General features: G+C 37.5%; 1 protein-coding gene across 7 annotated transcripts in view; it reads left to right on the top strand.

The window, feature by feature from the left end:
• The window catches only part of PKIB (cAMP-dependent protein kinase inhibitor beta), a 134,071-nt gene that overhangs the window by 58,881 nt on the left and 48,061 nt on the right, over positions 1 to 27,129 (top strand). For 2 of the 7 annotated variants that reach the window (XM_078155172.1, XM_078155171.1), the window contains exon 2: positions 2,558 to 2,700. The exons of 3 other annotated variants lie outside the window; for them this stretch is intronic. The gene's annotated coding sequence lies outside the window, so the exon portion shown is untranslated. Of the gene's footprint in view, positions 1 to 2,557; positions 2,701 to 24,714; positions 24,854 to 27,129 lie in introns of those variants that run through there. 2 more of the 7 variants (XM_020986968.1, XM_020986966.1) reach the window with 1 other exon arrangement.

The raw sequence follows: 27,129 nt of genomic DNA, 5'->3' as shown, positions 1-27,129 counted from the left end.
AGTGAGTCCCTTCCTCTTCAGAAAGCCCATTCCATGTTTAGATACTCAAATCACAGATCAAATGGATTTGTTCACATCAATTTGCATTCTCATCATTTTATGAGTTCCATACAATGATGTAGGGAGTAACTAGTCCGTGTTTGGAGATATCTAATTATTAGAAAGTTTTTCCTTGTGGCAAGGTGACATTTGCTTTAGTTTGTCTTCCATCTATTGATTCTGGTCTTGTTTTCTGGAAGCAAATAGAACAACTCTAACCCCGCCTAAGTCTTTCAAAAATACTTGAAGACAGCTAATATTATATCCCCTAACTCCTCTCCTCCCAGTCACCTCAGTCTTTTTTCCCCCGAACTAAACATTTTCAATGTTTCAAATTAATCCTTTTGTGGTGTGTGCTAAAGGCTTTTCACTATTTCAGTTGCCCTACTCTGGATACTTCCTGACTTAATCAAGAAAACTTGATTAAGCACCTATAACTGAACACATTACTACAGACTGGTCTGACCAGAGCAGAATACAGTTAGGTGATCACTGTATTTCTTACCTTTGTTAGTTATATTGTCTTTCTTGCCTGCCATATCATACCGTTGATTCATATTGAGCATGTAGTCCATTAAATCCCTATATTATTTTTGATCAAATTACTATCTAGTCAAATCATCTACATCATGTTTTGTTTTGTTTTTTTTTTGTTCTAAGCATTAGACTTTACATTTTTCCCTATTCAATTGAATTATTGTAGCTCTGGCCTAATGTTCTAGTCTGTCCTGACCTTTTTAAATCCCAACTCTTGTCATCCAGTTTATTAGCTTTCTTTCCAAGCCTTGCATATTATGACATTTTGAGAAGCAAGCCATTTATGCCTTTATTCAAGCCATTGACAGAAATGTTAACCAATGCAGGCTAAGCACTGACCCCAGGGATATAACTCTGAAGACCACCTTTCAATCCAACATTCAACCATTTATGACCATCCTTTGGGTCCAGCCATATAACTAGCCCAAAATTCACCTAATTATACTGTTATTTAATCCATATTTCTTCACTTTTCCAAACATCATAAGAAGCTTTTTAAAAAGTTCTGCTAAAATCTACACCATTTCTCTGACCTACCAGTATGGAAACCCTGTTGAAAACAGAAATGAGGCTAGTTTAGTATGGTCTATTCTTTTTTTTTTTCTTTTTTTTTGTTGAGGCAATTGGTGTTAAGTGACTTGCCCAGAGTCACACAGCTAGTGAGTATGGTCTATTATTGATGAAGCCATGGTGATTCTTTGTAATCACCACTACCCTTTTTAGATGTTCACTAACTGTCCCTTTAATAAAATATTCTAGAAATTGTTTTAGGAATCAAAGTCAAGTCCACTTGCCTATAGCTAACAAGTTCCATTTTTTTCCCCTCTTTTTTGAAAATTGTAGAAATCTTCCATTTTCTTTACTCCTTCAATATCTCTATAACTTTCTAGTCTTTCAAAGAACACTGAAATTAGCAATGACAGCTGCCAATTCTTTCAGTATCCTAGAATGCAGTTATAAGATCATAGATTTAGAGCTGCAAGAGACCTGAAAGATCATCTAGTCCCATCTCTTCATTTTGAAGATTAAGAAACTGAGGCCAGAGAGCTTAAGAAACTCTTTCAAATCACGTAGGTAATCAGTAACTGATCCAGGATTCAAACTCAGGTCCTCTGGTTCCAGAGCCAATTAATTTTCCCCCCACCATGAGATGACTTGAAGTCACTGAGGGCACATAGGTGATCTCTTAGTATCTCTGTACTTATTTTGGATATAAGCTATGTCAGTTAAGATTTTTTTCCAATCTAAAGATTACTCTTTTTAGTAGAAAAAAAAAGAGGGAAAATTGAACTGAGTGGGTCTGCTTTCTTTCTGATGTCAGTTATCACAGCGCCATCCATATTGAGCTATGATTCTATCTCTTCTTTGACCCTCCTCTTTCTCCCCAGATCTTTTTTTTTCCTTTTAAGGCAATTGGGGTTAAGTGACTTGCCCAGGGTCACACAGCTAGTGTCAAGTGTTTGTTCTGAGGCTAGATTTGAACTCAGGTCCTCCTGACTTCAGGGCCGGTGCTCTATCCACTGTGCCACCTAGCTGCCTTCCCCAGATCTTTTAAAAAGCTCTTTTAAAAATTGCACTTAATTTTCCCTTTCAGTGTTAGCTTATTCTGAGCTTTATTTATTTATTTATTTTTGGTATGTACTTTTGTGTTCATCTTCTGCCACTTGCCTTTGCTACCATCTTCTATGGATGTCTTTTAAAAGTCTAAGTTGCTTGGTGAGTTCCCTGTACATCCATAATATCTCTTTGGTCAACAACCCTTTTTCCTCCTTAAGATAATGTGTGTGTGTGTGTGTTAAGAATTTCATTCTCGATTGCTAACTCTCTCCTAGGCTGCCTATAGAACTTTAGTCCATAGGATTCTATCTTTTATGTATACAGTTTTCCTTTTATGTAGCTGTAATCAAAGTGTTTATTCACCTTTGCCTTTGCTTTCTTCACTTCATGTTACTTTACATAAGGTTTTGGTTTTTTTTTTTAGGCAGTCGGGATTAAGTGACTTGCCCAGGGTCACACAGCTAGTAAGCGTCAAGTGTTTGGTCTGAGGTCGAATTTGAACTCAGGTCCTCCTGACTTCAGGGCCGGTGCTCCATCCGCTGAGCCACCTAGCTGTCCCTACTCTGTGTAAGTTTTAACAAATGTATTTGTTTGTGTTCTTCATATTTTTCCTTTAAAATCGCATTGTAGCATTTCAAATATATCACAATTTATTAACTAACTGTTGGACATTTTCAGTCTTTTGTTATTGAAAATAATACTACTGTTCTGACTTTGAATCCAACTTCTCATTTCTAAATGATAATATTTGGGGAAGGAATATATTCCCAGTAATAGGATTTGAGGGTTAAATAGTATGATTAGTTTTATATTCTTGTTGCATACTGTCAGATGACAAACCTTTCTTCTTGTATTTCCAAATAGGATGAAACTCCTATTTCCAAGTAATTTTTTTTTTGTTCAGACCTGTGATTTCACTGGTATAGATGAGGGAACTATCTGTACTAATGCAGATCAGCAACTGTTCTGTAATTTATAATTTTGGAGAGTGGTTTAGAAGATTGAGAACTTACATGACTCGCTCAGCGTCACTCAACCAGTCAGTACTATATATATCAAAGGCAGGACTTGAATCCGGGTCTTAATAACTCTGCAGCTCATTAATAGTTATGCAACACTGTCTCAATCTAAGTACGGAAATTTAAAAATTAGGTCATAACCTTTTAGAGAATAAACCAATGCCAGAATTTCTGGTGAAATTAGAATTTTTGGGAAGTAGAAATTATTTTACAGTAAAGTGTTACAAATAGACCATCTACAGAAGGAAAAGCTTTTTCACTGAAGGGCATACTTTAAGGAATAGAGAGAAGACCACCTCTAGGTTGTAGAGGAAGTTGGGGGGGGGAAGGAAGCTATATCAGTTTCTGAATATTTAAAAAACAAATTATAAGATTACTGAAATAACTTTTTTCTTTTCACGCAGAATTGTGGCATGATTCTTGCTGGTGAAATACCAATTGCTAAAAACTATGACCTGGGGGCACCTAGGTGGCACAGTGGATAAAGCAATGGCCTTGGATTCAGGAGGACCTGAGTTCAAATCCGACCTCAGACACATAACACTTACTAGCTGTGTGACCCTGGGCAAGTCACTTAACCCCATTGCCTAGCCAAAATAAATAAATAAATAAAAATAAAAGCTATGACCTGCTGTTATAAACACCTAAAAAAGAGATCTTTTCTCATTTTAAATGTGTTTATCAAAATGAAAGAAAAATCAAAAATATAAAACCATGATAAAAAACTACACAAGTAGGAAAAAAAGGTAGATGATGACAATTTATCTCCTTGTTTTCTTCACTTCTTTTAGAGGGACGTAACTTAGAACATGAATTGAGGTTAAAAAAAACCCAAAAATTATAAAACAGTTTAAACTAGGTTAAAAAATACATTTTTTAAGCCAAGTTGCAAAAAGTTTATTGTTATGCTTTTCTTTTTTTCTTTTTTTAATACAAATTTATTTATTTTCAGTTTTCAATATTTACTTCCACAAGATTTTGAGTTCCAGATTTTCACCCCATCTCACCACTCCCTCCACCCCAAGATGGCATGCATTCTGAATATCCCTTCCCCTAGTCTGTCCTCTCTTCTATATCTTCCCCCCTTCTCTTATCCCCTTCCCCTTCTATTTTCCTGTAGGGCAGGATAGACTTCTGTACTCCATTTCCTGTATTTCTTATTTCCCAGTAGCATGTGAAAACATTTTTTTAAACATGTGTTTTTAAAACTTTAGGTTTCAATTCTTCTCCCTTCCTCCCTCCCCAACCACCCTCATTGAAAAGGCAAGCAACTCAATATAGGTTATACACGTGCAGTTATGCAAAACACTTCCATAGTAGACATGTTGTGAAAAACTAACTCTATTTCCCTTAATCCTATCCTGCCCTCCCATTTATTCTATTCTTTCTTTTGACCCTGTCCCTCCTCAGAAGTATTTGCTTCTGATTACCCCTTTCCCAATCTGCCCTCTCTCTATCATCCCCCTTTCTGTCCCTTCTCCCCCTATTTTCCTGTAGGGTAAGACAGATTTCCTACCCAATTGAATGTGTATGTTATTCCTCCTTAAGCCAAATCCTATGAGAATAAGATTCATCATTCCCTCTCACCTTCCCCCATTTCCCCTCCACTGTAAGAGCTTTTCTTTTCTGTTTTTTTTTTTGGTGAGATAATTTACCCCATTCTACCTCTCCCTTTCTTCTTCTCTGAGTATAATCTTCTCTCATCCCTTAATTTTATTCTCCATATATGACCCCTTAATCTTCAACGTGCCCTCTATCTATCTATCTACATATACATACATATAAATTTTCTCCTCCAACTACCCTAATACTGAGAAAGGTCTCATGAGTTATAAATATCATCTTTCCATGCAGGAATATGAACAGTTCAACCTTAATAAGTCTCTTATGATTTCTCTTTTCTGTTTACCTCTTCATGTTCCACTTGAGTCTTGTATTTGAAAGTCAAATTTTCTATTCAGCTCTGGTCTTTTCATCAAGAATACTTTAAAGTCTTCTATTTCACTGAATGACCATTTTTTCCCTTGAATGATTATACTCAGTTTTGCTGGATAGGTGATTCTTGGTTGCAATCCTATCTCCTTTGCCCTTTGGAATATTATATTCCATGTCCTTTAATGTAGAAGCTGCTAAATCTTGTGTTATCCTGATTGTGTTTCCACAGTACTTGAATTGTTTCTTTCTGGAAGCTTATAATATTTTCTCCTTGACCTGGGAACTCTGAAATTTGGCTACAATATTCCTAGGAGTTTTCCTTTGGGGATCTCTTTCAGGAAGAGATCTGTGGATTCTTTCAATTTCTATTTTGCCCTCTGGTTCTAAAATATCAGGGCAGTTTTCCTTGATAGTTTCTTGAAAGATGATGTCTAGGCTCTTTTTTTGATCATGGCTTTCAGATAGTCCAATAATTTTTAAATTCTCTCTCCTGGATCTATTTTCCAGGTCAGTTGTTTTTCCAATGAGATATTTCACATTGTTTTCTAATTTTTCATTCTTTTGGATTTGTTTTACAGTGTCTTGATTTCTCACAAAGTCACTTCTTCCAATTACTCTATTCTAATTTTTAAGGAAGTATTTTCTTCAGTAATCTTTTGGACTTCCTTTTCCATTTGGCCAATTTTGCTTTTTAGGGCATTCTTCTCCTCATTGGCTTTTTGGACCTCTTTTGCCATTTGGGTTAGGCTATTTTTTAAGGTGTTGTTTTTAAGGTGGTATTTTCTTCAGTATTTTTTTGGGTCTCCTTTAGCAAGCTGTTGACTTGTTTTTCATGATTTTCTTGCATCACTCTCATTTCTCTTCCCAGTTTTTCCTCTACTTCTCTTACTTGCTTCTCAAAATCCCTTTTGAGCTCTTCCAAGGCCTGGGACTGATTCATATTTTTCTTGGAGGCTTTGGATGTAGGAGCTCTGACTTTGTTGTCTTCTGGTTGTATAATTTGATCTTCTTTGTCACCAAAGTAAGATAATATAGTCTGACTCTTTTTGTGCTACTTGCTCATGATCCTGGCCAATTACTTGAGTTTTAAAGTCTTTGTTAAGGTAAGAGTCTGCTTCCAATGTGGAGAATGTACTGCCCCAAGCTTCGGGGGTGTATATAGTTGTTTTCAGAGATGCTTGTAGGGACCTGTAAATTTTCAGTTCTTGCAAGGTGGTATGATAAGGGATGAGGTGTTTACTCCTTTCCTGGCCTGTGCTGCTGTCTGTTAGTGACCACAAGCACTCTTTTCTGTCCTGGAACTGTGAAGAAGGTTTCTTCTCCACAGCCACTACAAGCTCCACCATGCCAGCACTCCTTATCACCCAAAGACCCCCATCCAGACCTGTGACCTAGATCCATGCACAGGCAAAGCAAGAGATTCCTGTCTTAGCACCAGCAGAGAGATCCTTACAATACCCCTCTGATCAGCCACTCAGTTCCCCTCAGTCTGTGGGCTGGAAGCTCGGGAAGCAGCTGCACACCCCAGGGCGGCATTCTGGGGGAACTGGAGTTGAGACCCCGCCTTCCTCTCTCAGCACGCAGAAGCAGACTTTTCCCACTGACCTTCTAAGTTGTCTTTGGCATTCCTGGATTGAGGAGTCTGGAAACTGCCACAGCTGCCTGCGATTCATACCTCTGAGGCCTGCTCCAGGTTTGCTACAGCCTGTGCGCCCAGGCTGTGCTGCGCTGCACTCCCAGCCCGGCATGATACACCTTTCTGATCAATCATCCAGGTTGTCTTGGGCTGGAAATTTGTTTCACTCTGTCTTTTTGTGGGTTCTGCTGCTTTAGAATTTATTTAGAGCCATTTTTTATAGGTATTTGGAGGGGCTTGGGGGAGAGCTCAAGCAAGTTGCTGCTTTCACTCCGCCAACCTGGCTCCACCCCTAGATTGAAAATATATTAAAGTAATAGCTATTAATAAAAAAAAATGTCCCCTTGCTCTTCCCTGATCACATACGTTTGTAGAAGAGTAAGGTCTTCTAGTATGAATGGGTTAGGAAATTCAATGTGCATTTAGTCAGATTTGGATTATGTGTGCTACTTGTGAAATTCATTGAAAAATGAAAGTAGTACAAGCCCAAGAGATTTAATGAAATTTAATTACCTTATCTTTATAACTAAATGCATTTTATTGATTTTAACTCAACAAGACCACTAGAGAAAGAATTTTGGCTTTGAAATTACATATTTAAGTGGGAAAAAAGACATGATACCTTTCTAATGTATTTATCTTTGAAACCTTTAAGTTATATTTGAATGATTAGTCTATAGAAGGAGAGCTTTATTTATGCCTTCTGTATTTCTTGCCCATTCAAATTTTGTTTCTTTCCTGTGGGAAATGAAACAGTTAAGGTTTGTCAGAAAAGCAAGAAAATATAGACTTCAGGAAGCATTCTTTATCACAGCCATACAGAAACACAAATCTCATTCTTCATCTGTATTTCTACCAATCTTTTGTGTTTTGTGTGGGGCTTGGGGGAGGGGACACATGGCATAAGGAGGTAAAAACATAGGGAATGTTTGTTCATCTTCTCTGCCCAGCTGCAGTAATTCTATTCAGGCTGAAGTAGCTCCAGGCTGGTTGAAAACACTGATGTGTTTCTAGCCCTCTTGGGGAAGAAAATATAGTAAACACAATGTTGGACTTAAAGTCAATCAATCTATGAACAAGCTTTTATTAAATGGCTACTATATGCCAGGCTCTGTCCTAATTGCTGAGGGTACACAGAAAGACAAAAATAGTCTCTGCCCTCAAGGATTTGATGTTCTAATGGGGAGATAATATATACATAAATATTAACATATGAGATACATCAGAGCAGATGGAAGGTAACCTTAAAGGAAAGACCAAGGCCCCTAGAACACCTCTAGGCAACTTCAACTAAATTCTATTTGTCTCATCTTGAGTGAGAACCCTAACCGGCAGCATTTATGACTTAGGCAAAAACAATTAGGAAGGATGATAAGCAAGAATCATTGAGGAAGACCAATCAGTGATGATAATGGTTTTATAAAGTATAAAGCCCACAAGGGTTCATAGGATCATAGATTTGGATTTGGAAAGGAACTTAGTGGCCCTCAAATAAACATCCCCCTACATTTTGCAGCTGAGGAAACTGAGGCACAAAAAGGCTAAGTGACTTGCTTAGAATCACATAGCTATTAATTGTCTAAAGAATTTGAACCCATGTACTACTGATTCTATACCAAGCTGCCTCTCAAGACTTTCCTGAAAGAAGGGCATCATGTGATAGGACTACGAATGGGGATAGCCAAAAGATGGTCATACTAATTCAGACCCTTGTCACATCTTGCCTATACTATTGCAATAGCCTTGAAATTAGTTGATCTCTCTGCCTCAAGTTCCTCCCTCCTCTAATCTATCCTCCACACAGCATCCAAAGTGATATTTCTAAAGCATAGGTCTGCCCACGTCATTCCCTCTACTCAATAATCTCCAGTGATGTCTTGTTTTCTCTAGGTTATAAAGTCATAGATTTGGCATTTAAAACCTCATAATCTTCCCCCTTTTAACTTTTCTAGTTTTCTTACATTTTAATCCTGTCCACAAACTTACATTTTGCTCCCCTTCACATCTAGCTAACTGACCTTCTTATTGTCCCTGACATACAGTATTCTATCTCCCTTTGCAGCAGCTATTCCCTATGCCCAGAATGGTCTCCCTCTTCATCTTTGCCTCTTAGATTCTCTGGCTTTCTCCAAGACTCAGCTCAAACATCACCTTCTGCAAGATGTCTTTCATGGAACCCCAGATGCTAGAGCCTCCCCATCTAAAGCTTACCTTTTATCTACTCCATATTTATCTCGTACATTTGTTGTTCAGTCTTTTCAGCTGTGTCCAACTTTTCATGACTCCATTTGGGGTTTTCTTGGCAAAGATACTAGAGTGGTTTGCCATTTCCTTCTCCAGATCTTGCATGCACCAACAGATATACATGTTGTTTCCTTTATTAGAATGTAAAGTCCTTGAGGACAGGGACTGTTTTTGCTTTTCTTTGTATGTCCAGGGTTTAGTGCATAGTGAAGTGTTTAATAAGTGTTTATTGATTGATTAATGATCAGTTTTCTACCACTTCTACTGAGTGAATCAGTTCCTGCTGCCCGTATTCTTTTGGGTCATCATGTCACCTGTAGGCAGTTTATAAACAAACAACATCTAGGTCCTTGGAGGGAGCTAAACAATAAATGAATTCCATTTTGTTTATTTATTTACCTAAACTGCCAACATGTAATGGCTTATGACATAAAGAAAGAACCTCTCTTTCATCTGATCCCTTCTCTGCACTCATATAACTACTACCTTAGGTGGAAACAATTGGGAGGTGTGATAGATGGGAATTATTGAAGAAGATCACTCAGAAGTGATGATAGTTGTATTAGAAAAATATTAAGGCCCTCATCACTTCTTGCCTAGATTAGCGTAAGTTTCCTAATTGGTCCCTCTGATCGAGGTTTACCCTAGTCTAATCCATTCTACCAATGTAGTTTTAAGTTAAGTATAGATCTATCTCTGCTACTCATTCAAGTCTATTGACTTTCTATTGCCTTTAGGATAAAATATAAACTCATGTGTTCAGCCTTTCACAATCTGGCTGTAGCATATCTGATCACATAGCTACGCCTTAGGTTTGGGGTCAGGAAGACCTGAGTTCAAATCCATTCTCAGACACTTACTAGCTGTGTGACCCAAGGCAATTAAGTTCTGTACAGTTTCCTCAACTGTAAACAAGGATAATAATATCACCTACTTCTCAGGCAGGCTGTGAGGATTGAATGAGAGGACTAAATAAGGAACAACAACAGAAATCTGTAAACTCCTGTTTACCTAAGTTTTCTCAGCTGTAAAAAGAAGATAACAGCGTCTACCTCACAGGTTGTTGTAAGGATGAAAGGAGATAATATTTGTAGTGCACTTAGCATGATGCTTGGCACATAGTAGGTGCTATATAAATGTTTATTGCTTTGCACCTTCTCCTTCCCTTTCCAGTCTCACTGGACATTATTTCCCTTCTAGCAATCTGCAAACCAGTCAAACTGGTTTTTTCTTTGTTCCTCAAATGACACTCTAGGACTCAGTCATGTTCTGGTAAATGTTTAACAACCAGTGAATGCAGGGCATACTTTTAAGTATAATCTGCAGTGTTAACATTTTTCCATCATTTTTGTAAGTCTAAGCAATCAACAAAATATAAATAAAGGCCTGATTTATAGCATTTGTGGGTTCTGAGGTGTACAAATGCTCATGTTGAAAATTTAACAATCAGTCCTCCTAAGCCAGTTAGAGCTGACTCTAGCATACTCCTCCTGGCAGTCCAGGTAGTGTCTCTATGCGTTTAGATTGGTCATTCCTCTTGCATGGAATATACTTCTCCTTACCTCTAGCTCACAGAGTCTTTCTATTCTTTTAAGACGCAGTTCAAATATCATCTTCTATATGAAACTTTTTTTGATCACCATAATTGCAAGTGTCTTCTAGTCCAAGCTACCTTGTATGGAACTACTTCTTGTTTATTAATTTTGTATTTATTATACACACACACACACACACACACGTAAACATATATATATGTATCTATATGTATATATACACACATATGTTTACATATATTTGTTGCTGTTGTTTGTCCTTTGTTCTTGAAGAGGACCAATGACATCATGAGGGTGATATGTTGACTTGTGAGTGAATTAGATTTAAGTGAGGTAGAGTTGCACATTGTCATCAGCCTCATTCTCTCCTCCACAGTCATTGAAGTCCAGTGGCAAGACAAAAGTCAAGATGATTGATGAAGACCTGGAATGCAGTGGATGACGTTGGCCTTTCTAAATTAAGATCTTTCCCAAGACTTAGTTTGTCTTTTAAAAAATTTTCCCAATTACATGTAAAAACAGTTTTTTACATTTTTTTTTAAGTTTTGAGTTCCAAGTTCTACTCCTTCTTCCTCCCTTTTGCCCTCCCTGAGATAGTAAGCAGTCTGATATAGGTTATACATGTGTAACCATGTAAAACATTTCCACATCAGCCATTTTGTACAAGAAAACTAGAAAAGAAAGAGACAGAGAGAGAGAGAGAGAGAAAGGAAGGAAGGAATCAAGCAAGCAAGAAAGTGAGAAATAGTATGCTTCAGTCTGTATTCAGATGACATAATTTCCTTCTCTGGAGGACAATAGCATTTTTTATCATGAGTCCTTTGGGATTATCTTGGATCACTGAATTGCTGAGAATACCTAAGTCATTCACAGTTCTTCATCATACAATATTGCTGTTACTGTATGCAATGTTCTCCTGGCTCTGCTCACTTCATTTTGTATCAGTTCATGGAAATCTTTCCAGGTTTACTAAAATCATCTTGCTTGTTATTTCTTATAGCACAATAGCATTCCATCACAATCACATGCAGCATTTGTTCAGCCATTTCCCAATTGATGGACACCCCTCATTTCCAATTCTTAGCCACCACAAAAAGAGCGGCTATAAATATTTTTGTATACATGGATCCTTTTCCATTTTTTCATGATCTCTTTGAGATACAGACCTAGTAATGGTATTGCTGGATCAAAAGGCACAGATTTTTAGCCCTTTGGATGTAGTTCCAAATTACTCTCCAGAATGGTTGGATCAGTTCACAACTTCACCAACAGTGCATTAGTGTCTCAGTTAGTTGGTCTTGTTTTGATGGCTTAAAATGAGTAGGTGCTAAATAAATATTTGTTAACTATTGTGGATATTTATATTTACATTTCATATTTGCATATATTACATATTTACATATGTATGTGTATGCAATGTAAATAACAATATATCTATACACATACCCATATTTATATTTATACTTTTATATCTCCCATGGAAGTGGAAACTACTTATGAATAGGAATTGTTTAATTCTTTGTACTTATGGCATCACAGTGCCTGGTACATAGTAGGACCTTAATAAATGTTTATTGATTGTTTGAAGAAACAAAGACAGACCTTCAGAATCTAAGTTGGAAAGTCATCTAGTTTAACCATTAATTTCCCCTATAATATCTCAAACCAACTGACATCCATCTTCTGCTTGATGGCCTCTAATCTTTGATTTGCTACCATGTGAGTCAGCCAAATTCTACTTTTGTTCAGATTTACCTACTTTCTTCTTATATTTCATCTAGTTGTAGAGCCTTGAAACTGTAAATTCTGATTTGTCAGCAGATAGGTAAGGTACCTTTTTCATCTTATAAGTGGATGTATGAAAGTAATACTATATATTTTTTCTTAAATGTAATCTGACCCTTAATTCTAGCTATGTTTTTTGTTTGTTTACTTACTTGTATAGCTCTGTCATATTTAGTCTATGAAACCTTCCAGTTCAGCACAGTTAAATCCTGATTAGTGCAAATAATGAATCTTCCTAAGTGATCATAAAGGGTAGCCAGGTAGTGCAGTGGATAGAGTGTTAGCCTGGGAGTCAGGAAGACCTGAATTCAAATCTTGCCACAGATACTTACTATCTCTGGGCAAGTCACTTCACCCTGTTTGCCTCAGTTTCCTCATCTGTAAAGTGAGCTGGAGAAGGAAATGGCAAATCCCCCAAAAGGGATCATGAAGATTGGACATGACTGAAATGATTAGGAAAAAACAAAGTGGTCATATGTATTCAGTTATAATTATGTAAAATATGATCACTGGTTCTGGATGACCCAGAACAGCAACAATGTCTTGCTTTTGACCAAAGGGGTTGGGTTTTGTCTTGTGTTACAGAAATAATATTTTAAAAATTCTTTCAGGAAGGAAAGTGACATGTGTTAACCACAACTTAAAAACTGGAACATAAAGATATCAAGTGTTTATCCATATTGTAGGAAATACCTAATTTGAGGAGATCGAAGTGGTACATAAGGAAAAAGCAGCATGGCATAGTGGATAGAAAGTTGATCATGATTGAGGAAAACCCAGGTTCAAAGTCCTGTCTTTAACTCATAGTGGCTGTTTAATGCAGGGCAAGTCATTTAACCTTTCATTGTCCCCAAGCAGCACACTAAGACTATAATTTGAGAAGTAGGTGCTGATCTATGTTGATAAAGAAAATTTCCTTATCTCCAAGTGAAATCATAGGTCTTGTTTCCAATCCATCCCCCTGTTAAAAGTTCTACATGTACTTCTTAGATGTAGGTTTTAATGAAGGTTCAAAGAAAAAAAAATGATCAAGTTATTATTTTTTAATTCTTTGTTCAGTAATGTCAGAAGGACAGTTTTAGACAAGCTGGTTTATTGGAACTTTTGTAGAAAATTAAAATGGTTTTGTCTGCTTGGGTTCTTGTCCCATGTCTCATGAATACAACCTGATTGAATTGTCTGAACTTGATTGATGGGGGTCTCTTTGGCAACCTGCTCCTCTCTGAATCAGGTCAAAGTGACTTAGCCCTATGCTAAGTATATGCCCAGATGATCCAAAGTTGTCACTCCAGATTTGGTGCCAGCACAAGACTTCCAACTGATGTGTAGTGAGAGGTACAGAGGACAGAGACAGAAAATGAAGGAAGCGAGGCCAGTATTACAAAGCAAGCTTGTAGGTTACAGTTTGTAGAGTGAGAACAGACATAGAACTAGCCCGTGTACACAGAAGAATATTTTTTCCAAAGGCATGATGCCACCTGAGCAACGTTTGTTTGTCTTCTTGTTGATGACATTTGCCATATTTAGGAAGGCTTCATATCTGCTACAGAAACTACCATGTGACGCAATGGAAAGAACACTGGATTTGGAGTTAGAGGACCTGATTCAAATTCTGACTGACACTTTTGCCTCTGTGACCTTAGACAAGTTGTTTTATCTCTCAGAGTTTGTTTCCTTGGGTATAAAATGAGGAAGCTAGATTAGATGAACATTGGTTCTGAATCTATGGTACTACAATATATCTGGGGCAGGTAGGTGGCTCAGTGGATAAAGCTCCAGCCCTGGAGTCAAGAGATCCTGAGTTCAAATCCAGCCTCAGACACTAGCTGTGTGATCCTAGGCAAGTCACTTATCCTTGTTTGCCTCGGTGTTCTTACTATAAAATGAACTGGAGAAGGAAATGGCAAACCACTCCAGTATGTTTGCAGAGAAAAACCCAAATAGGGTTAGGAAGAGTTGAGCACGACTCAACAACTGAATGGCAATGACATATCTGCCATTAACATTCTTCTTGGAGTTTAATTTAGGGACCATCTAGAACAGCATTCATGTAGTGTGATGAGATTGAGTTGTTTTAGAAAATGCTCTACAGTAAATTGGTGCTCAATACATATAATATTGACCTACTCTCCTGAAGAAGCCATTCAACAAGAGACAGAGAGAGAAATCATCAAAATCTGAACCCAGTCTCAGTTGATTACAAGTCTTTTATCTTTAGGAAGCTAGGCAGTTCTGTGGAAAGACCATAGGACTAGAAGTCAGGAAGAACTGAGCTCAAATCCTGCCTCAGACACCGAGGACTGTGAGACACTAATTCTCTTAACCTCTTTCAGCCTCAGTTTTCTCATCTCTAAAATAGGATAATATGAGCACGTCCCTCATAGGGTTTTATAAGGATCAAGACAGTTCAGTCACTAAAAGCAGATGTAACACTTCACATTCCACAGGAATAAAGAGTGAAAAGCAATAAAATTACCTGTTGGCAGTCTTCCTGACCAGGAAAAATAGTCTTACAATCTTACAGATGACTTCTGTACCCCTCTAAAACGTCACAGATTTTATATGCCTGAGAAACACATTGATGGAATCACTCAAAGGTGGACCCTCTTCTAGAACATATAATAGAATAAGGTTAGTTCATGTAATTAGAGATTACAGGGAAGTTTTTGTGGAAGAATTCTAGGGCAAACCTCGGCCATGGAAAATGAAAAACATGAATGGATGAGAGAAGCTATGAAAGAATAGTTGAAAGAGTACTACACTTGGAGTCAGGGAGGTCTGGGTTCAAAACCTTTCTCTCTTTTATAACCATATTCAGTTTTTACATCACTGAACCTGAGTCTCAGGTTTCTCATCTGTAAGAGGGGTTTACTAATAAGAATAATAATTAACATTTATATAGTGCCCACTATGTACCAGGCACTTTGCTAAACATATTGTAATTATTGTCTCATTTGATTCATAACAATCCTGGGACATAAGTGCTATTATTGTCCTAATTTTACAGATGAGGAAACTGAGACAAACAGAAGTTAATAATAGCTGTAGTACTTAATTGGCAGGATGGTAAGGATCAAGTGAGGTAATATATATAGAAAGAATTTTTCAAACCTCTAGGTGCTCTATAATGTATATCATTATTATTATTAGATGACCAAGACTTTCTAATCCCATTATTTCATATGATATTCTTAGAAGGGTCTAGAGCAGGCAGTGTAGCTGCAGTTCTGAGGGACAAGGAAAACATTTATTCACAATAATTTTTGTGTATGCAAACCTCATTTTCAATGCCAGACTGTAGTTCAATGTTATGATGTGGTTAACAGCAACCTTATAGTTCTCTAACTTGACAAGGATTAACGAGGCTCTGATCCATCATCTCTGCCCCCTGGTTTCCCTGGCTACCTTGAAGACTCAGCCCAAATTTCACCTTCTATAGGAGGCTGTTTCCTATCTCTCCAGCTGCTAGTGCCTTCCCCTTTTAGATAACCTTCTACTCTGCATATATCTTTTATGTGCCTAGATATTACATGTTTTCTCCACCATTTAGATTAAAAGCACCTTGAAGACAGAAACTATTTTTCCCTTTCTTTATATCTGCTGCACTTAGCACGAACTGGCACATAGTAAGTGCTTATTAAATACTTGTTGACTAACTGGTTTACTGATTTACATGCTTATTAGGAAAGAGGCTAAATGAAAGACCTTCAGTGCTAGCTTCTTTTTTTTTTCTTCTCAGTTTTTGTTTTAATATTGGGTAATTAGGTGTTTTGGTTATTCTCTTTGTAAGTTAGGTTACAGAACAGCAGAGCCTAACATCTAACTGGGAATAACTGGAGGGAAGGAAAGCCATCCAAGTCAGTGAAAACCTACTTAAAACAAGCTAAATACTTCCAAATAGTTTGGGTTTTTTTAAAGTAGATTAAACTTCCTTCTTTCATCCCCAATCTTTATTTACTACATTAATTTGCTTAGCAAAGTATTTTTTTTAATTAACAGTACAAAGGTAATCTTCAGTTTAGGGTCCCATTCAAATTATGCATGGTCAAAATTGGAGAAGTCTAACTGTATTAATTTCACTGGAAAATAAATAGTTGTAAAATAGTTTAAAATTACTGGATGAAAAGACCTGTATGTGTGTGCTCGGGCACGCATAAACACACACACATGTTTATGTCTGGATTTGGTGTGTGGGTGTGCTTCTATCTCTTGGGGTTAGGGAAAGAAAAGGAGGAGAATAAAAGTAAAATGATTACTATGAAATATAATAGGGTTGTAAAATGCCAATGTAAGAACAGGAGGACTTCCTGCTTACTGTAAATAGGTTGTTCCCTACCCAAATGAATGTCAACAGAATGCCTGCTGGGCGTATTTCTTTATAATGGTATTTTCAATGTTGGTTGGCATCAGGTGCATTGTCCCATGTGATTCAGCACTTGCCATGGTGACTGCTTTTTCAGGGAATACAACAAAATGCAGTGCCACTTAAAAAGATGGAAAAGATGGTAAAAATAATGGATTCATTATTTAGCTAAGTGCACCAGTCTATCAGGCTGTGCTTACATGATGTCTCCACTGGTGTCCTACATTTGCTTTTAGACATTAATTAGCATGCTGATGGCAAGGAAAATCTTCTGTCTTTTTTGATATTACTAAGTAGCATAGCAATTTTCTTTCACCCTCAAGCCCCAAAACAAGAAATTCACTTTCTGAAAGCAAATATATTTTTTCCTGTCTTCAAGCATTTAAAGAATGATTTCAGTATACTGCTAAGCTTAAATGTTCCCTGGCAAATTGTCTGCCTTTTTGATGGGGTGCTTGTAAAGCTTCGTGAGCTCTGAAGGAGGCTGATGAGCACAAAATGGAAGCAGACTGTTAATGGAGTCAGTAAGCAGCAGTAAGGCCATCTTAGGGAACACCAAACTAAGGAAAACAAAATCAAAAGAGGAAAATGTAGAAAAAGCCTGTGTGTGGACAGATAGTGAGCATGACAGTCAACAATAGAATGAACTTCATGCAAGAAAAAAGGCACATGAAAACACTGATTCTCTGCAGACTGATTGATACTGGAACACACCGAGCAGGCAAATCTTTGATTTTCCTTGACAAATGAAACAGAAATGCCAAACAAACTTGGATAGATGAGAGGACAAACACTGAGCCATTGGCAGGTGTAGTCAGAACATAATGGGGCCAGGATATTTTTGATTTGAATAAGGAAACCTCGACACATAACTCTCGTCAAACAGTCAAACAGTTTTTTCTTCCATGTTGATGACAATGACCCAGTTATTGATTGATGGAAACAAAGGCTCCTGTACCTCCTAATAAGAGTAGAGGCATGGTGATGAGGTAGAACACTAGGGCTGTCATGCCAATTCTCCCGCTATCTGGCTACATGACCCTGAACGTGTAGCCTCTTAACCTCTTAGCCTCTTCATCTGTAAAATGCACAAGCTAGATGGGAGCAATCAGAGAACCTTCAAGCTGAGAAAAAAGTCATTTAGTCCAGCCCTGCCTAAAACATGATTCTTTTCTAAAATATCTTCCACAAGTGGTCATTCAGCTTACACTTAATAAAAACAGCAATGATAATAACAGCTAACATTTACATAGAACATTGAATTTTGTAAAGCACTTAATGTATATTCTCATCTGATTCTCTCAAGTAGGTGGATTATCATCCTAATTTTCCATTGAGACACTAAATTTGATAGAGGTTAAGTGATTTGTTCATAAGTAGTAAGTGTCACAAAGAGGATTTGAAGTGAGGTCTTCCTGACTTGAAGTCCAGCATCCTATCAATTATACTACTTAAGTCCCTTTAGGAGAGAGAATTCACTCTTTAAAGTTGATATGAAACTTTTCAGTTTGAAATTTCCTTGATTGTATCCTAACCGAATCATAGAAATTAAGAAGTTGAGAAGTTAGATGGAATATCAGTGGTCATCTAGTCTAAACTATACACTAAAGGAATCCTCGACAAGTGGTCATCCAACCTCCACTTGAAGACCTCCAAAGAGGAAGAAGATCCCATCTCTTGAAGCAATCCATTCTGCTTCTGGACAGCTCTAATTGTTAGACTGACAGCAAACCTAATCTGGCCTTTTTGCAACTTTTATCCACTCAATCCCACTGGGCCAAACAGAACACATCTAATCTCTCTTCCACTGAACAGTCTTTCAAATACTTGAACACTGTTATCCTGCTTCCCCCTTTACCCTTCTCTTCTTTTCTCCAGGTTAAACACGCTTGGTCCTTTAGTTTTCCTAGCAACTGCTGAGATTCATTACTTATAATGACCATTGCTACAAATAATATAAAAATGAAATGAAGAGCTAAGAATTAAGGGCTCACATGGTAAGCTAGACTAAAAAAGAGATATTCTTAGAGACAAAATATTCCTCTTTCATTTGCATATGTGCTTATTCAGAATTAAAGAAAGCAATCTTTAGTGTCCTTTTTCTTTTTAATCTATTATTCAGTGGCCAAAGGCAAACAAAGCTTCATTAGATAGTCAGTATCTTCCAGGTTATGATTATAGAGTTGAGCAAATTTTAAGCAGAAGAGGAGACTCTAATGATAAACATATTAAATTAACATGACTTCCTCCTCATTCATTCTTTCATTCAACAAGCAGTTATCAAGTACCTCCCCTGCCTCTAATTCATAAGGGGAGATGGAGAAGGCTACATCAATATAAATGAGTCATTGTCTTTACCCTCAAGGAGCTTGTAATCTAGTATGATGATCAGACATGTGCACAAATAGATTCACTATGTAATACAACATATTTCACTTATATTTCAAGTTTTCCACACTCAGAAAAATTTGACTATAGTTGCCATAGAAAGACAATGAAAAAGTAGTACAGATTCAGGGACACTTCATAAGGAAGTCAGTAAAAAGTCTTCAGCTGGACAGAAAGCTTGATAAAAACAGTAAATCAGCTAGATTTTCCCTTTCTTCTATTGCAGTTTTATTGGAAAGAGCCAAATCACAATAAAAATAAGTTATCAGAAGTATGTTTTAAAATGGGAAACCAATTCTAAAATATGCCCTGATGTCAATGTACATTCAGAGTAATCTCCTGTCCATTTAACGGATTAATGTCAGATTGAAGAAGTCTTTAGTTGTGTGCCACAGAGCTCTGTCTTTTCTACTATCTTATTTCATATGTTATCAATCACTTTGATGAAGAGATAGGAGACATACTTAAAATCTGCATATGATGCAGAATTGACAACTAAGAAATTAGGTTACAGAATTAGGATTCAAAATTATTAAGGGCTGGAATAATGGACTGAAAACGACCAGATTGGATTGACCTGAATTGTGTTCAATGTAAATATTTGTTCAGCATCTATATGTACAATACATTATTGTGCTGTCTGCTGGGGATACAAAGGTAAGATATGCAGATCCTATTTGTAAGGAGCTTTCTTATCCTATTATAAACTAAATGTGGGGAAAAGATATTTGCACAAAAATCATAATTTTAGAAAGACTGAATAAAAGTATAAGGTCTGGGCCAAGTGCTATGAAAAATTTGATAATGGGGAAAGTTACTTTCAGCTGGGGTGGAGAGTGGGGTCAGGGAAATTTTCATAGAAAGTTTTCATGTGAGACTGCTAGGTGGCATAGTAGATAAGATCACCAGACCTGGAGACAAGAAGAACTGAGTTCAAACCTAGCCTCAAATATTTACTAGCTTTGTGGCTCTGGGCAAGTCAATTAACCTCCCATCCTCAGTTTCCTCATCTGTAAAATGAAGATAATAGCCCCCATCTTTCAGGGTACTGGTGAGGATCAAATGATATAATACTTAATTTTTTAAAACTAATATTTTATTTTCCCCCCGTTACATATAAAGACAATTTTTAGCATTCATTTAAAAAAATTTTTTTGAGTTCCAAATTTTCTCTCGACTTCCCTCCCCTCCTCCCTGAGATAGTAAGCAATGTGATATAATATTTGTAAGGCACTTTATAAACCTTAAAATTCTACTTAAATGTGATTTGTTATTATGGAAGATTTGGTGCTTGATTTGGATCTTGAAGGAAGAAAGGGATTTTAACATATAAAGGTTGGGGGAGAGGAAAGGATGCATCTGTTTTCAGCTTGGATAATAGTGCGGCATGAACAAAGGCTGATAGCATAAAACATAGACAAAGAAAGGTGTGGAGATAAAAGAGGGCAGAGTGAGAATGGAAAATGATGCATTTTTGCTGGAAGTAGATTATGTGAAGTGAAGTAATAGGAGATAAAGCTAGAAAGGGAAATTGGAAAAAAAGGGCAGCCAGTCTTGAAAGCCAGGATCAGTAGTTTCTTTTTTTTTTTCAGTAAGCAGTGAGTAGCTACTAGAGGTTTTTTTTTTTTTTAGTAGAGCAGTGACATGGTCAGCTCAGTACATTCATACTTTAGCAGTAGATAGGAGGCTAAGTAGATTTGTTATAGAAGTAGAATTCATAAGACATGACAACAGATTGGATGTATAGGGTGAGGGAAATGGAATAATAATCAAGGTGATTTCTAAAGTTTTGAGCTGGGGTGATTGAAAGAATAGTGGTACCTTCAACAGAAAGAAGTTAGCATGAGAGGTAGGTTTTTTTTTTTAAGGTAATAGATATGGTGGCACAGGAGATAGAGCACTAGGCCCAGAGTCAGGAAGATGAGTTAAAATATGACCTCAGATACTAATTAGTAGCATGAGCCTGGGCAAATCTCTTAATTTCTGTTTGCCTTGGTTTCTCTATCTGTAAAATGGGGATAATAATAACAGCTACCTCCCTGGGTTGTTATGGGGGTCAAATGAGATAATAATTGTAAAGTGCTTATCAAAGTGCCTGGCACATAGTATGTGCTACAGAAATATTAGCTAGCAGTAACAGTAGCAGTAGCAATAGCAATAGCCTTAGTAGTAATATCCTTATTGCTGTGCTCTGAATTGGCCTCCAATTCATTGACCCCCTCAGATGCAGAATAGGAGTCTAGGAGAAATTATATGTAGATATATAGATTTAGGAGCCATCTGCCTGGATGTGGTTATTGATTGAGCTTATGCTAGCAGATAAATTAACTAAGGAAGATAGTGCAGAAAGAGAAGGGAAGAGAAGAGGGCCCTGGGCCGATTTTGGGGAGACATGTTTAGAAGGCAGAAAGTCAGTGATGATCTAGCAAAAGAGACTGAGAAGCAGTCAGACTGAGAAGGAACAGGTTGCAAAGAAGCACTATAATGGGGCAGAATGGAGGCTGGACTTGTAGTCCAAAGGACCTGAATTTGAATTCCTTCTCTAACACTGTTCAGTGACCCTAGAGAAGTCAATCTAACATTTCTAAGCCTCAGTTTCCTCATTTACAGAATGGGAATAGTAATGATAATAGCTCCTCCCTCACAGGATTGCTGTGAGGATCCTTTTCCTATGACAGCTAATACACATAAACTACTTTTCAAATCAATATAACTATTAGCTATTATAAAAAAAGAATCAGGAAGAAAGACTATCAAAAGTACTGAAAGAATACCTAGGGATAAAAGGGCAGTCAAAAGCTGTAAACAGCTCAAGGAACATGAGGACTGATAAAAGGCCATTGGATTTAGCAGTTAGGAAATCATTGGAAACCTTAGAGAAAATAGTTTCTGTAAAGTAAGAGTTCGAAGCCTGATTATAAAATGATGAGAAGCAAGAATATAGTTAAAAAGCAGAGAGAGGAAATATAAACAACTCTTGTGAAGAATTTAGCAAGAAAGAATTTGAAAAAAAGAAAGAAAGAATTTGAAGAGATGACAGGATCAAAAGAAGGGTGGCTTTTCTTTTTTTCTCCCAAGAACAGGGGAGACCTGATAGTGTGAGAAGGTAGAAGCAAAGGATCCTGTAGATAGTGAGGAATGCAATAGTTCAACCGATTTATTGTAGTATTATGGCTGAAATAGGGTTAGTATTTGGATTTGTCAATTGGGGGTTGTCAGTGGCCTTTCAGCAAGCAGTTTATTTAATTCCCATTTATGAAGTACTTTAAAGTTTAAAACACTTTTTTTTTATAAACTGTAATCCTTGGGACAACTAGGTGGCACAGTGAATAGAGCACTGGCCCTGGAGTCAGAAGGACCTGAGTTCAAATCTGGTCTCAGACCAGATCCTTGACACTTACTAGCTGTGTGACCCTGGACAAGTCATTTAACCCCAATTGCCTTGAAAAAAACAAAACAAAACTATAATCCTTAATAGTACAGTTGTTACCATCTCCATTTCAAATAAATTTTTATTAACATCTTTTGTTTTCACATCATCCATATGTCCCAGTGTTTTCTTCTCTTTTCCAGAGATCAATGCCTTATAAATACAACATAAAAAAGAAGACAAAAATGATAGTTCAGTAAAACTAACCAAAATATTCAAAAGGTCTGATATATGCTATATTCCATACTCATAGTCCCTCACCTCTGTAAAAAATAAAACTAAACAAAACAGGGAGGAAATGCCTTTTCATGTGTCTTCTAGGAATAAAGCTTAATCATTATACTTTGATGGCATTAAATTTTGTTTGTCTTGTTGTTTCTTTTCTTTTTAAATTGATGCATCTAGGTGGTTCAATGGATAGAACTCTGGACCTAGAGCTAGGAAGGCCTGAATTCAAATGGCTTCAGATACTTATTAGCTGTGTGACCCCGGGAAAATCACTTAACTTATCTCACCCACAGTTTCCTCAAATCTAAAATGGAATAATAATAGCACTATCTCATAGAGTTGTGAGGATCTAGTACGTAAAGTACTTTGTAAGCCTTAAAGTCTACTTAGGTATTAACTGTTATTATTCTCAGTTACCTTAAAACCCAGGAACCCTACAGAGGTTATTATTATGCCATATACCCTACTTAAGTAGCATACTAATTCTGTTTCTGTTTTTTTTTCAAATTATGTTTATTATAAGCACTGTGGAGAAAAGATACAAAGGAGTGCACGGTGGGGGGGAGAGGGAAAGGGTATAAGTAACAGGTAGAAGATATGAATATGTTTTCATTGGCTTAAGGCACTCTCACTTGAAGAAATTCCCCTTACCAATGTAAATAGTTAGGTAATAGAAGTAATTTTTGAATTTCTGTTACAGTCCTTACAATCCAATTTTTTTTCCCCACGTTGTTCCTAAACTTAGGCTATTGCATTGGCTTGAGAAAAGACCCATCTGCTACTCTGACTCAGTTGATAAAGACTCTTCCCTAATAGGGCCCTTTAGATCTCTCTCCCCTTCAGATTTCAGGCCTTGAGCATATCACCCTTCTAATTTTCTACACACATTAAAGCTTTGGAGCTTCTCTATTCTGACTAGTCCATGTGAAACAGATTTTGCTTGCTAAGTCTTCCTAGCATACTTGGCCCTTGATGGCAAAAACAATTCTTCTATCTTCACCTAGCCTGGCCTTGGGCGCTGTGGGTCTGGCCTACACCAGCCAGGCTACTCTGGGCCTGCTCTGATAGGTATACAGTCTGGTCTGTGGTCTAAGTTGGAACTATTATTGTGGACCTTTTAGTGGCCCCACCAAACTCCCACTCATTGGTTGAGTTATACTGACAGATATGTCCTAGGACTGGTAGATATTGGACATCTTTCTCTAGCTCTAAAATCCAACCCCTTTTCATACTTGAAGGCCACCCCTATAGGCCACCCAACAGAGACATGGATCCTAAATACTACATGTTTGTTTATGCTTTTTGCTACATACAGGTATATAAATGTTATAATTTGTTATTAGAGATAGGGCAGCTTGGTGGTACAGTGGAGAGAGTGCTGGGCTTGGAATCAGGATGACCTGAATTAAAATCCAGCCTCAGATACTTACTAGGTGTATGACCCTGGGCAAGTCACTTAACTCTGCCTCAGTTTCCTCATCTATAAAATGAGCTGGAGAAGGAAATGGCAAACCACTCCACTATCTTTGCCAAGAAAAGCCCCAAAAAGGTCACAAAGAATGACAGAAAATGACTAAACAAGATAGAGGTAAATGGAGCCCTGGAAGAAAGGTTTAAAAGAATTTTATCATGGTAGAACAAAGATTCTAAATGGCATAGTGAAAATCATTGGAGGCAAAAAGGGACAGAGTGAGCTAGAGAAAGATTGGGGGGGACTGGGTAGCGATGAGATCATGGAAGAAGATAACAAAGGTTATGATTTTCTACTTGTGGGTAGAGGTGGTTAATAGGGGCAAAAAGGGGCAAACTTGATGTTGTTTACTGTGAAGTAGGTCTGCTGTTCATGTTAGCAATTGAGGGATGAGTGTGCTGTGGATGTGTGGGAGGTGCTAAGTAGTCTGAGTAGTCATAATGGAAGTTTATAGAACAAACCAACCCCCAAAGTCCATCTGGAATGTTGATGAATGGGTGTGGTCTACCTCCCCTACCAACTGGTACAAGGCTAGAGCTGATTGGGAGCAGCAGCTTCCCAGTGGAGGAGGGGGGTAGGGAGGGGAAGGTAGGCTGAGTAACACCTCTGGAACAACCTGAAGCATTATGTCTCTCCATTCACCTGAATGAACCTACTCTTCTCTTAAGGTATAGTCCTGACATAATCATTATACAAAAAAACATGCTTCTTTCCAATTAATGAAAACCTGCTATTGGGTCATGGGCAACATTGCTGCTGATGGTTTCTCTTAACTTCTATACTGACCCAATGCTAGGGAACTAATTGTCTAGAGTTTACTTTAGACTCTAGAGGGACATGAAATTGTGATCTTACATTTGACACAATTAATTTACTTTTTGTTTACTCTTCATTGTTTTTCTGAAGGTAGAAATATAAAAGACTAAATGTTGATTAGCTTATCGTCAGGAAGATCTTAGTTCAAGTCTTGTGTGTACATACTGGCTTGTGTGACCTTGGTTAAGTCGCATTCTCTCAGTGCCCCCAAACAGCTGTCTCTAAGACTAAGTTATAGATGAGAACATGTGGAAGACTGGAAGTTCCTCGTACCAATGAAATCACAGATCCATTAAAAATGTAGATTAATCCATGAATAATGATAGCAGCAATAGAGAAATTGTAGAAATAATTCAAATTCCAGCTATAATAGATAATAAACAGTAGTGGGGGTGAGGGGAGGCAGCTAACTATGAGGTATTAGTCTAGGGTTCTGTAAATCTCCCCTGCCCAAAATATCTTTCCCCACAGGCCCATTAAGATTCCTAGAATTACCATAATTAAAGTCATTCCTTTTAGTTAAGTTGAAGTTTCTTGTTAAAATGCTGTAACCTGGGGCTAAAGTGAAGTGAGGTGCGGAGTGGGAGGGGACAATCCTTTAACCATTAGCAGCAACTCCCTTATGAGTTGATAATAATCTACAAGATCAGCTTGCTGGCAGAATCTCGCTGCTGCTGTTTGTCCTTTGTTCTCAAAGAGTACCATGACATCAGGGAGGCGATGCCATGACATTCAAGTGAATTAGATTTAAGTGAGGCAGGACTGTGCAAAGTAATCAGCTGGACCATTACATTTTGATAAAGAAATCCAGGGAAACAGTAGCATAGGGAGTTCCTGGCAAGACACTTCTAGATGGAGCAATGGCTCGGGATGGGACTTGGCCAGTCAAGAAGCACCCCAGTGCTTGAGAAGGGAAGGAGGGAATATTAATATAGGTTTTGCATAGGCTATGCTCTAAAAAACATCACATCTTCCTAGGACTCATAAATAGTGAGTCTGATGATGAATTTGATGTTTCCTGATATCATTAGTAATGCTGGTCCATCTTCAGAGAAGCAAATAGATAGAGTTGGATGACTCTTTGAGAATGGGTTCTGCTTCCAAATCATGGCACAGTTGAAAGAACACTAGAAAAGTAGTTAAGAGGCCTGGTCCTTGGTTCTGTCTTTTAATCAAGATCTGGTTAGCCAGTGTTGTGATTGAATTGAAGTAAACTGAGAACACAAAATTTGATTTATGTGATTTATTAGCAAGTCAGGTAGTTGCAATAAATTAGGTCCAAAGACCTTCAGCCTTAAGTAGACCCATTGCCTTAAGGATAAGAGAGGTTAAGTGATATGCTCAGGAGTCACATGGGTGGTAAGTTTCTGAAACAAAATTTGAACTCAGATTTCTTTGACCCCAAGTCTAGTACTCTATCCACTAAACCTTCTAGCTGCTTACAATTTTCTGGGTTTTGATTATTGCTGCTTTTTCTTATTTATAATATTCTAACTGGAACTGAGTGTTTTAAAGTGGCAAAGAACCACAATTGAGGGCAGGCAGTACAGCATAGTAGAGTGGACCTAGGGTTCAGATCCCAGCTCCAGCAGTCATTAACTGCATAACTTCTCTGAGCCTTTCTTCATGTATAAATGGTGATAACAATACTTGTGGTATTCCCCTCAGAAGGCTGTTATGAGGAAGATGCTTTGTAAACTATAAAATGGTAGTTATCAATTATTATTTATAATCCCCAGTCTGATGGTGACTTTTGAGAGCCAGACTCATGGTAAGATTTCCTTCACTCTTACAATGGGGATGCTAGAAATATGGATGCCATATTGTAAGATTCCTGTCAAAGATGCAATGTTTTCTCAAGCTGGATTCGCAGTCTATCATTATGTAAGAATCCTTCTGAAATGTCTTTCATTCCAACCATTCTGCAGTCTCCTCCCCTTCACCCCCCCATCCCCACATCATACTTTCTCTCATCCAGCCAATGTATGTACTGATTTCAAAGTAATTTTCAAGTTTTGCTCAAATTTCCTAATGTTGACATGAGCACTGCTATGTTATATAATTACTCTTTCGATGTAGTCAATAGATTTGTCAGCCTTTCCTGGAGAGACTGATGGGTGATATTGGA

The sequence above is a fragment of the Phascolarctos cinereus genome, unplaced genomic scaffold, assembly GCF_003287225.1.
Source record: "Phascolarctos cinereus isolate Bilbo 61053 unplaced genomic scaffold, phaCin_HiC Scaffold_5;HRSCAF=322, whole genome shotgun sequence".
NCBI classification, from domain to species: Eukaryota; Metazoa; Chordata; class Mammalia; order Diprotodontia; family Phascolarctidae; genus Phascolarctos; species Phascolarctos cinereus.
Note: the sequence above shows the minus strand (reverse complement) of the source record. Positions and strands in the feature narration are given on the sequence as shown.